The sequence below is a fragment of the Camellia sinensis genome, chromosome 2, assembly GCF_055761805.1.
Source record: "Camellia sinensis isolate YWXY chromosome 2, ASM5576180v1, whole genome shotgun sequence".
Taxonomy (NCBI): Eukaryota; Viridiplantae; Streptophyta; class Magnoliopsida; order Ericales; family Theaceae; genus Camellia; species Camellia sinensis.
This window is the reverse complement of record NC_138962.1, coordinates 101070657-101081419: the sequence shown is the minus strand read 5'-3', so window position 1 is coordinate 101081419 and position 10763 is coordinate 101070657. Positions and strand designations below refer to the sequence as shown.

The following is a 10763-nucleotide window of genomic DNA, read 5'->3' as shown; positions in this document are numbered from 1 at the left end:
TCGGAAATGGATACAAAAAATACACACCTGACCAAATAAATATAATTATATAGCATTTTATACTGGTGGCCTTGGAAGTACACTTGTGTCAATCTGAGTTCTCTATGACAGACTGCTACACTTTCTCATAACCATTCAATATCTTTCTCTCATTAACCCAAAGACTTTCCCAAAAAACAAAGATACTTTCTATCTCTCAGTCTCTTTCACTTCCTCCCATTTTTCTTCATAGCCATTCAATGTTTTTCACTTTCATAAACCCTAAGAGTCTTTTCTAGAAAACTAAGATGACTCTCTATCTCTCAGTCTCTCTTCACTCTATAGGTCACTCACACTCTGTTTTTTCTTCTCTCCATGGAGTCTAAGAAATATTCTACCTCTCACTCTCCCTCTCTCATCTCTGCTTCTCTCTCTTTTCCCTTCCATCTTCAATCTTCCTCCCCTCTTTAATGGTGGTGGTGACAGTGGCAGACAAGGGTGATTGTGACGGCAAGCATTTGTGGTCATGGTGGTTGCAGATGCGGTTGCGATTCTCTCTCTCCCTTTTCCCTCATTTTCTTCGTCCACTCTCTCTTGCACAGATCTATAAATATATGTATATATATAAGTTTTAAGGTGTATTGTTTTGAAATTTGAATTTCATTTTTTATAAATTTTTTTCTACTCTCTCTACCTTTGTTGGATCTTCAAAATTGATTGAACTGACTATTAAACCGAGGTCTATTATTCGGTTGATTTTGAACAGTATATCGATCAATAACGGGGTGATTGATTTCTTCACCTGATGGTGTCGGTTCTGCCGGCGGACTAAGGGTAAACCCGACCCGACTCAACTCATGAACACTTGCAGTTAATATAGCATGCATACAGGGGACAAAAGAAGACTCACAATTCCACCAGTCATCGATTATGGGACTTGAAATTTTGGTCAAGCAATATCACGAAAGGATTTTGACGCTGTGAGTACTTATACCACCCCGACATATGGTGAGCCCTACGAGCACCACGATATTATCACCATGCCTCTACATGACAAAGCTCGGAGACCCGACGATGTCCTCACAAGACAAATTGAGGTTGTATGCCTAGCTTAAGTAAACAAACCAAGTATGGATGCTTAGCTCACTAAAGCAGGTGCCGCCCTAACAGGCAAGCGCTCCAAAGTGAATGAGTCAAAGTATGAAGAGCACAATGCATGGTTGGGAGCATATGTGGCAAAGCCGATTTCACTGCTTAGCCATAACCTACTCAATAACACCGTGGCTCTAGAGCACCCAGCTTGCCTAGAGCCTATGTTGACCATTGTTCTTTGTACCTCATTCTTACTAGGAACACTCGAGAATGACTATCTCGACTCAATCAATATAACCTGGTCCTCAGCTTGCCTATGTCTCCCTTGTGCACTCCCTATGTCTCCCTAGGCATTCACTACTCGAGATCATTTAAGGATTATAGATTGGAGGCTAGGATCAAGGGTTTGTCAAGGTTAACTGGCCACCCTAAGAAAATAACTCCACCTTGACTAGGCTTAACGAGAGGGGACATTGACCTTTCACTCTCGCCTGCTACATGCCTTGATACACCTCCCAAGATATCATGCCTACCCATGCAACTCCTATGATGACCTAAACAGTGAGTAATTTAAGCTTTAACAGTTAAATTAAGAGCTAATAGGTATAGGAAGGGATTAAAGTTGATTTGGGGGTGAATGGATAGGGCTTTGAGGTTGAAAAGTGCACTTTTTGAGGGCTGTGAATAGTAACCCAATATTAATAACTAGGGTATGTGAAAAGAAGATAAGTTTAGGAATCAATCCTAAAATCCCTTTGTTATTATTGGGACTAAGAAAGCTTTCTCAGTTATTATCAAACCCTAATGGATTTTGGAGCTTTCACAGTCCATAAGAAAGCTTCAAAGCATTGAAATATTTTTAATATATCGACTCCATTAAATTATAATCATTAGATGGCTTTATATAGAACTAGGAGACTTCCTAAACCAACTAGAATCAAAAAAGAAAACTACTAAAACTATTTTTGACTTCCAAAACCAACTTAAGACCAAATAAAAAGCATAAATAAAAACCAATTAAATAACTGGACCCATAAGACAACTCATGGGCAATCGCTGCAGCCCATGTCAACAAATTTGAAATTACTAAAATACCTTTTGACTTAAAAAGACTAGAAAACAAAAAAAAAAAAATCATAAAATTAGACTTTAATAATACTATAAACATAATTATATAAAATTCCTATAACTTTCTTTTTGAAATCATGCCAATGTCTAAATATCATCGCTTCTTTGAATTTAGCTTTCCTTGAGCCTCTTATATTCTGCATCACCACCTCTGATACCCGATACCTAATACCTACAGACTTGAGTTGGTAGATGTATATTGATTGACCTCTCTAACATTTGAGATAATCCTCCCACTTTTCCGATTTTTGTGCATGTAGAAAACTGTCCGTGTAAATAGAAGAGACCCGTTGCAATTTTTATGGGACCAAATACAAATAGAAGTACAAATATATATATATATATATATAACTGTGTAGCAGTGCTCGGAGAAGTTTGGCACTAGAAGCCTGAGCCTCATTAATAGTGGAGGGAGGTGTAAAGCAGAGCCATTGTACAACCATAGCCTTTTGAAGACTCTGCAACCGATGTTGCTCAGCAATATCAGATGATTTATCATATTTTCCAACTTTGATTTCCCGAGATCTTGACAGAACCCTGTTAGAGTAGGTTGTAAATGAACTCCCCAGTTATAAAAATAATACTATTCAATTCACCCTGTCTCAAACAATAAAACTAATGTCAAGGAAATAGATAAAAACCTCTCAACAATTTCTTCGAAACTGCCTTTCAAATCATCTCCAAGAGAAAATGGTAAGTACTCAATACCAGAAACGAAGATTTTATATTTGACATGCACACTGGCCAAAGAAAAAGCAACATGTTACCACATTAAAAACAAACTCACAACTTCATATTTAAGAATCTTATAATCTGTGTATCCAGGATAGTTGGTAGCACAGCATTTTCCCTCCCAGTTCTACACACAATTTGTTGAAAAGGGAAATTAGAAGCATGTTTATCACACAGCTAGTGGGATATTTTACAGCAAATGAACAAAGAGAACAGTTATGAAACTGTTCACAGTACAGTACCCATAGGCCAACGAAATAAAGAAGCCAAGGCTCCTCATTTCAAAAGAAACAACCATACACCTCCTTAATTACAACACGGATAATCTTGCTAACATAGTTTAGCTGAGAAAACCTGGGCACAGTAACATTATCACTGCATTCACAGAATAAACATGCTCATTATGTTTGCAAAATAGTGTACATTTATACAATACAAACGTAATGAGCATGTTTAGAAACAAAAAATATCTAACCGTATGCACACACACACACAAAAAAAAAAATTCCACTTTTGTTAATATATAGAGAGGACATAGGACCGTTACAAAGACCAATACTGTTTTCTTCCGAGCTATAGTATTTTCTAGAAGTTCTCTTCTTTCAGTAACGCATCTGTAAAAAATACTCAATCCTAGATTGAAATTTCCACCTCCAACTATATGGCCGTCTTCAGTTCTATTTAGGGTGAATTACAATACAGGGTGGAGGACCAAAAAAAAAAAATTAACAAAACACAGGAGGGTGCAACTCATTTCTTGATGGGGCTGCAACTCAAACACTGGGGAGTTGCACCCCTCCATTTTGTGTAAATTTTTTTTTTTCCTGTCCCACTATTCGGTGATTCCCCCAATAATAAATAGTGAAGCACAATTGAGGCACCTGTAAATTGTGCACAAGCCTAAAGAAGCATCAACTCCAGCCCGGCCAAAAAAATTTGGAAAAAAAAAAAAAAAAAAAAAAAGACTAAATAAATCAAACATAAAGGAAAAGGAATGAACAAGTGGGAGAACAAAAGAATGAGTAATGCTATACACAAAACAAATCATACAAACTTTTTAACTCTTATATCATTGAAGTGAGTCCAGTTTCCAAAGTTTCATTAAGCATAGATGCCAACCAACTCTTCATGGTGCTTTGAAAATAGAAATATCGCATACCTGGAAAATTAGAAATTGCATTTCCCAGTTAATGGTTGCACATAATGTCTCCCAATGCATGGCAATACCAAGCTAATGTAGACAATTGTATCTGACTTTGTTTAACATATTACCAAATCATATAATGGAAAAAAAACATAACCTTCGTCATTCTTCACAAGGCAAGTAAGCCATCCTATCTACGGATGGCACACATTTCAGGCGTATGAAGCCAAGTCTCATCCAAGAGATTCTCAAATGAATCAACTTGACCACATGGATGCCATCATGTCCTTTATATAATGGACAAGCAGAAAATTACTGGTACAAATTATAGAATCTAAAGACCAAGGTCTTACAAACCAAAAAGCAAATACAGACCAAAAAATTTCTAACTGAAATCCATTACAACAATTGACATTTGGTTTTCTATACAATACGTCACATGTCAGTTGTTACTTGTGTTCGATAACGCTAATTAGCTTTAATACAGTTACTCTCTAAAGAAACCAACTTGATTCTATGCTTTAAAACTGTAACTCTTTCATTTTTAATAAATAATTACCATCAGTTGTTACTTGTTAGAGTGCTTTCTCCTGCCGCCCGTGCAACTATCTTACTTATCAAAAACGAATATGAAGACGAATTGTTCTACTGTATCATCTTTATATGTTCTTTCAAATGATAATTGCAAATGAACATGACATAGCTGGACTCTCTACCTTGATAACTCTGAGGACAAACAACAAAACAAAAGGCACAAATAAAAATAATAGACACATGTAAAATACTATTGTCCAGGGGTGACCATTGGTCCAATGGTAAAACCTTGACCTAATAACCTTGAGGTTACGGGTTCAAGTCACGGGGCAACCACTTTGTGCACTATGCCAAAAGTTAGGTGTGTACCCAATCTTTCTCCTCCCAAACACATTAATGTGTACTAATTGGGCTTTGTTTTTTTTATGTAAAACACTATTGTCCAACTCTAACCATGTTAAAAAGATAACTCCACTGTGACAATTATTTTAGGTATGACAATCTATTGATCTGTAAGAATGAATGATTAATAAGCATGGCTCAGAAACGCTGACATATGAAGAATGAGGTCACCAACAGTCATGATCTTCTCTCTGAAAGCACCCTTCATTTGTTCCACAAGTAAGTATCTAAGCAGAAGAACCAAGTGTGCACCAAAACGAATCATCTGAGGATCACCATGAGGCCTGAGAGAAAGCAAAAAGCACAGCCAGCTCAATGACATGAGTATCCCATGCTCGGGTGGATGAATGTTTATAATAACAAATAGTGTTTCAGCAAACACGGATGCATGCATGCATGTGCACGGAATGTTCTTTTCACTTTTATTTATTTACTTTTTTTAAATGGAAGAAAAATTTCCAAACATGGTCCATAGTGAAACAGAATGCTACTTCGAATGCCTGTAAGAAACATCAACAGAGTTATTTTAGGATGTTTTCTTTTTAAGCATTTGGCAGTATATTTCAGCCACCTATCATGGTCTAGCTTTCAAATAGATCAACACAAAGCTGTGAATGACGACTTGGATTTTACATCTATTTCGTTAATCACAAAAAGAATATAACTAATATAACAGGTGGCCACAAATTGGAAGGACCATAACAAGTTATAGGCACATGAACATCTAAAAGACAACAAAGGTTTGTCTCTAGAAACAGGACTCTAACTTTAAATGCCGATAAAAAGTAAAAAATCACCTGAAGACGTTTTCCCCATCTTCGGATGGTGATATCCATGACCACATAACGTCTAGCAGATGCGGTATATCCCCCATCATAAGATTCATCTGGACATCAATGTTCAGTAAGAGAAGACTGGCCAATGACATATTCAAACCGAGGAAACTAAAACAATTGCCACATTTGCTTATGTATACAGAAAAGCAAAAACTTCTTTCTATAGTAGAAAGCAAAAATGACCAAGCATAGATACTTTGTTTTTATTAAAATTAAACAGAGCAAGCAAACATACAATGCAAGGACTTTGAAAAAAGAGAAGTCAGGAAGAGAAAAACAATAAAACAAATAGTGGTGCTCCAAACTTGTTTCTTGGAACAATATACACAAGAACCAAACCAAAGTAAGCCTTGTGTCCCAACACAATACACACAAGCAAGCAGCAGAAAAATATATGTAATTCATCAACAGGTCACACGGATGTCATGATTCATGACATGGTGTATAGGGACCTACATTAGGTTTTTTTTTTTTAAATAAAAAATAAAAAACTGCCAAAAGTAAGATAAGGCGTGAAATTCTTCCATTAAACATGGAAATACATAGAGGCGAGAAAGGAGATACACAAGTAATCCAATGAATGCACAATAGACCTGCTGTGCTAAACAGATAATCAGCAAAATATTGTAAAGGCAATATGATACCAATGAGTTGCTAGCAATAGGTTCGTCACCAAAATATTGTAAACCCTTTGCTTTTTCTCATCCAAAGAGGGAACTGAATTATATTAAGCAATAGAGTACAAAACACCTCATAAATGACAGGACCAAATAACACATGTTAGAATTGTGTTCTTTCTGCACCCAATTACTCAACTCACCTAAACAAACTTTTTCCCTATTACATGCGGTAGGATATATGGTCATTTCCCCTAGCTGGCAATATTTTAAGTCGTATCTTCCAAATCAATTATGTCTTTTCTTATCATCTCAATCCATCTCCTCCTGGGCCTTTTACTTCTTTTACCACTCAATGTCTATGAAGCACCGACACGTTCCCTAGGCCTGCGTACGAGTGTCGGACACGTGTCGGACACGGACACGCGTCGGACACGCGGTGGACACGTGTCCGACACTCTCTCTAACGTGTCCTCTTTTTTTTTTTGAATTTTTGTAGTGGGAGACGCCATGGACACGCTGTGACACTTTCGGACACGCCTGAGGTGAATCGAATCGAAGCCCTAACCCTAACTGAAATAGAGAAAGAGAGAAAGAGATCGAGGGAGAAGAGGAGACAGCAAAAGAGATCAAAGAACGAGAGAAGACGGAGATCGAGGGAGGAGATGAGAGGAGACAGACAGAGAAAGAGACAGAGAAAGAGATAAGAGGGAGGAGAAGAGAGGAGCCTAACCTGTTCTGATCAATGATGAAGCTGAGGTATTCTTCTGTCTCCATTTCTTCGCCTCGTCCTCTTCTGTCTCCATCTGCTTCTCCTTCTTCTCCTCCCTGTTCTTCTTCGACTTCTCCTGTTCTCTCTCTCTCTCCTCCTCCCCTTTTGCTGATTCACTTTCCCCTTTTGCTTCACTTTCCCCTCTTTTTTTTATTTCACACGTTTCTCTCTCTCTCTCTCCTCTTTTATTTCCTTCACTCCTTTTTTTCTTTTTTCTTTTTTTTTTCTTTTTTTATCTTTATTTTTATTAAACCTAAAATTAATAAAATAAATTATTTTTATTTAAAAACACTCATTTTTTATTAATTTTTTTAAAAAAATATGTTTATTGATTTTATTATTATTGTAGTTGTATAAAAATTAATAATTTTTTTTTTAGACATATAATAAATAAAATTAATTATATATATTAAACGTGTCCCCAGCGTGTCGTGTCCCTATTTTTTGAAAATTTACGTTTTTGCGTGTCCGTGTCGTGTCCGTATCGTGTCGCGTGTCCGTGTCCGTGCAACATAGCTCAATGTGAATCAAATGAGTCCTCCTTACATGTGCGCATGTTGGTCCAGGTTGCACATGCTTATATAATGCACATTAGTTTCATACCCCATGCAATGTGGGACTCTGCTTCATAGTCATACCATCGCAAACGGCCTTCTTCCATTTTATCATGAGTTGGTGCCACTTTTAACTTAGGGGTGTTCAAAAGGCCGAATCACCCAACCCGCCCAATCTGATCACATTACGAATGGTTTCACCAATCCTACTGTCGGCAATGGTTGAGAATCTCAAAATTTATTTGAATTTGAGTCGGACATCGAGGAAAATTCATTTTTTCTCAAAATGCCTTATAAGTTATAGCAATCCAACCAACTCTAATTCTTTCTATGAGCCACATTTTCCTCAATCTTTATGAATAATTGACTCAAAACATCAAAAATTGACCACTCTTGGGTACCACTTACCCCTCCTCAAGTTTTACTCGATCTTTACCTTTATTTCTAAGTTCGCTAAAATTGCATTCCACATAATTTGTTTTTGTCGTATTTAACCTAAAACCTTTAGATTCAGTAGTGTCCCCACAATTTTAACCTAAAAGTTTGCCCCCCTTATTTGTCAAATAAATGATATCATTTGCATACTATCTCACGCATGTTGAACATCAAATGTGTCGTAACATGTTTGGTCACCTAGTCAACAACGACCATGAAGTTTCTTTATATCCAATTAACTTTGGAATATGCATAATTTGTGTAGAATAGAACTCATAATCTACTACTCAACATGGCTAAATATTGTTCCTACATAGAGATATTGAATGGTCTAAATATTGCTAATTCGGTTATTACTATGTAATTGTGCAATGTATTAGTTTTCATGCATGCTTAGGATGTGAGAGCCAGTAAAGCAGAATTAAATTCCTTAAGCTTGTGTTTGGATCATAGATTTGGGTAAGAGTTTGGAAAAGGAAAAGGAAATGTTGGTGAAATGTAGCTATATTTCATTCACAATTCACTAACTTGTACCTTTTCTCTTTCCGTTTCCAAATCTCTACCTAAATCTATGATCCAAACACAGCCTAAAATAAACTTTGATGATTGAAACCAGCAATAGGTGGCTTGATCCTTATATTACTGCAAAACAATCTGCTTTTAGGCAGTCCATCAAACAAGTTAACTATCAACAAGACATCATTTCCAGCAAGTCATAACCACCCTTATTTATAGTGGAACAGGCGGCCCGTGAGACTTCATTTTAGAGTTCAAAATCAATCCGTATAAAGAAGTGGCATTTGAATATTCAAGTATGCTAAAGTCTTTTGCTAAGAAGATGCTCTTACTTCAATTTGCCGGTGCTGCTCCTTGCATTCTTGAGTAATAGCTTCATGTACTGAGTCGCTAAATCATGCAAAAAATAGAATTATCAAATACTAATATACCCCACTAGAAAACCGTAATAAATTGACGACGTATACCTTGAATGGAGTTTCTGAAGAAGCGCAGACAGATGCCGAGGTTGCTGATTCAGAACTTGTAGTGGCCAATTTTCTGGTCCAACTGTAGATGGAGAAACACCGTTTCCTTGTCCATGACTTCTGTCAATTGCATCTTCATAAGTTTTAAATTGATCCATTCCACTTGGTTGCAAGCGGGCTAGTTCAAGATCCACCTGAACATCAAGCCATGACTTGGCCATCGCCCAACATGCTGACTGCAAAAGCATTGGAATTTAATTTCCAAGATAACTATAAACTACATAAGTAACAGGGCAAGAAAATGAGAAGAAATGAAGATCAACGCAAATAAAACTGCCTAGAAATATTGCAAAGGAAGCAGCTAAACCTCAAGATTTGAGCAATTTAAACAAATTACGTATTTAAACTACGAATCAGAATTCACTGCCTCAAGCTCTAAACTTAACACATTGCTTATTCACAGAACTTGATTAAGTTGTCTACTAGTATAGTATGAGAAAGTATTCATGACAATGGAAAGCGATGAGCATAAACAACAATACAATGTGGTTGTTGTGAAGGCAAATATGTGGCGTGATCGTTATTTTTCTCCCTTCAAAAGGTGGGGGTTTATTGGAATGATACTCTATTGACCTCATAATGGCTAAAAATACCACTAAGGCCTCGTTAGGGAACTTGGTTATTTTAGTAGGCTTTTATGATTTTTTGGCTATTTTATGAGATGAAAAAAAGTCGTGTTTGTGATGATTCGTGAATTTTTTAGTAGTTGAATATATGGTTGTGAGAGAAAAGTGATTGATTGATTGATGTGTAGGATGTGACATTTTGTCTTATTGCCTATTTTAGCCTTTTTTGTTTTTATAAGCTATTTTAGCCCCAATCCTTTTTTCCAAATAGGGCCCAACTCTATTATCCAATCACGGCCAAATACAACTTGTTAAGAGAGGGCCTTGAAAGTTTATTACCCCTTCGCAAGAGGTGCTTCTTGTAAAGTATAAGCTTCTAGGTCTGAAGTATCTGCCTACAACCAAAGCAGAAGTTAAATAAAATTGTGCCTTGTTGAAAATTATTGAAAAGCTCAACGTGGTTTGAAGATTGGGATTAGATAAGATGTTGGTCAAGTGGTATTAAATAGAATTGGAAAGAACTACAGTATAAAAAGGTGCCTTAGATGTTGTATGGCTGAGCTTTTATCTTTTTGTATAATATCAATATACATAGGTTGAGCCTTGAGGCTGTGAACCAAGCTGTCATTGCGAAAATTGGTGAATACAACCACAATGAAAACTTAGAAGTTTCAAATAGCATTTTGTGTGCTTGGTAGTTGTGGGTAAGTGAGGTTAGAGGTGGTCGGTTGCAAGACCTCTGGGAAAATGAAGAGCACTTTAGTGGTTTGAGAGCACTGGAGGTGGAGAAACAGAAGACCAAAGCAGGCTTAGAGATGGGGGAGCGTAGTGAGAGACCTTGAACACTTAGAGCATGTTTGGTACGAAGGAATGGAATCAGTATGGGAATGGAATGCAAGGTTGAATGGAATGGAATGTTCATTCCCATT

At 36.8% G+C, this 10763-nt stretch overlaps 1 pseudogene across 1 annotated transcript in view; it reads right to left on the bottom strand.

The window, feature by feature from the left end:
• Positions 1 to 10763, bottom strand: part of LOC145820233 (nuclear pore complex protein NUP107-like) — a 57040-nt pseudogene that overhangs the window by 24246 nt on the left and 22031 nt on the right. The window contains exons 11-17 of the transcript XR_014361416.1: positions 9209 to 9444; positions 9074 to 9131; positions 5809 to 5897; positions 5164 to 5295; positions 4037 to 4090; positions 2841 to 3011; positions 2527 to 2736 (exon numbers count right to left, since the gene is read on the bottom strand). The product of XR_014361416.1 is annotated as a nuclear pore complex protein NUP107-like (transcript). The remainder of the gene's footprint in view (positions 1 to 2526; positions 2737 to 2840; positions 3012 to 4036; positions 4091 to 5163; positions 5296 to 5808; positions 5898 to 9073; positions 9132 to 9208; positions 9445 to 10763) is intronic.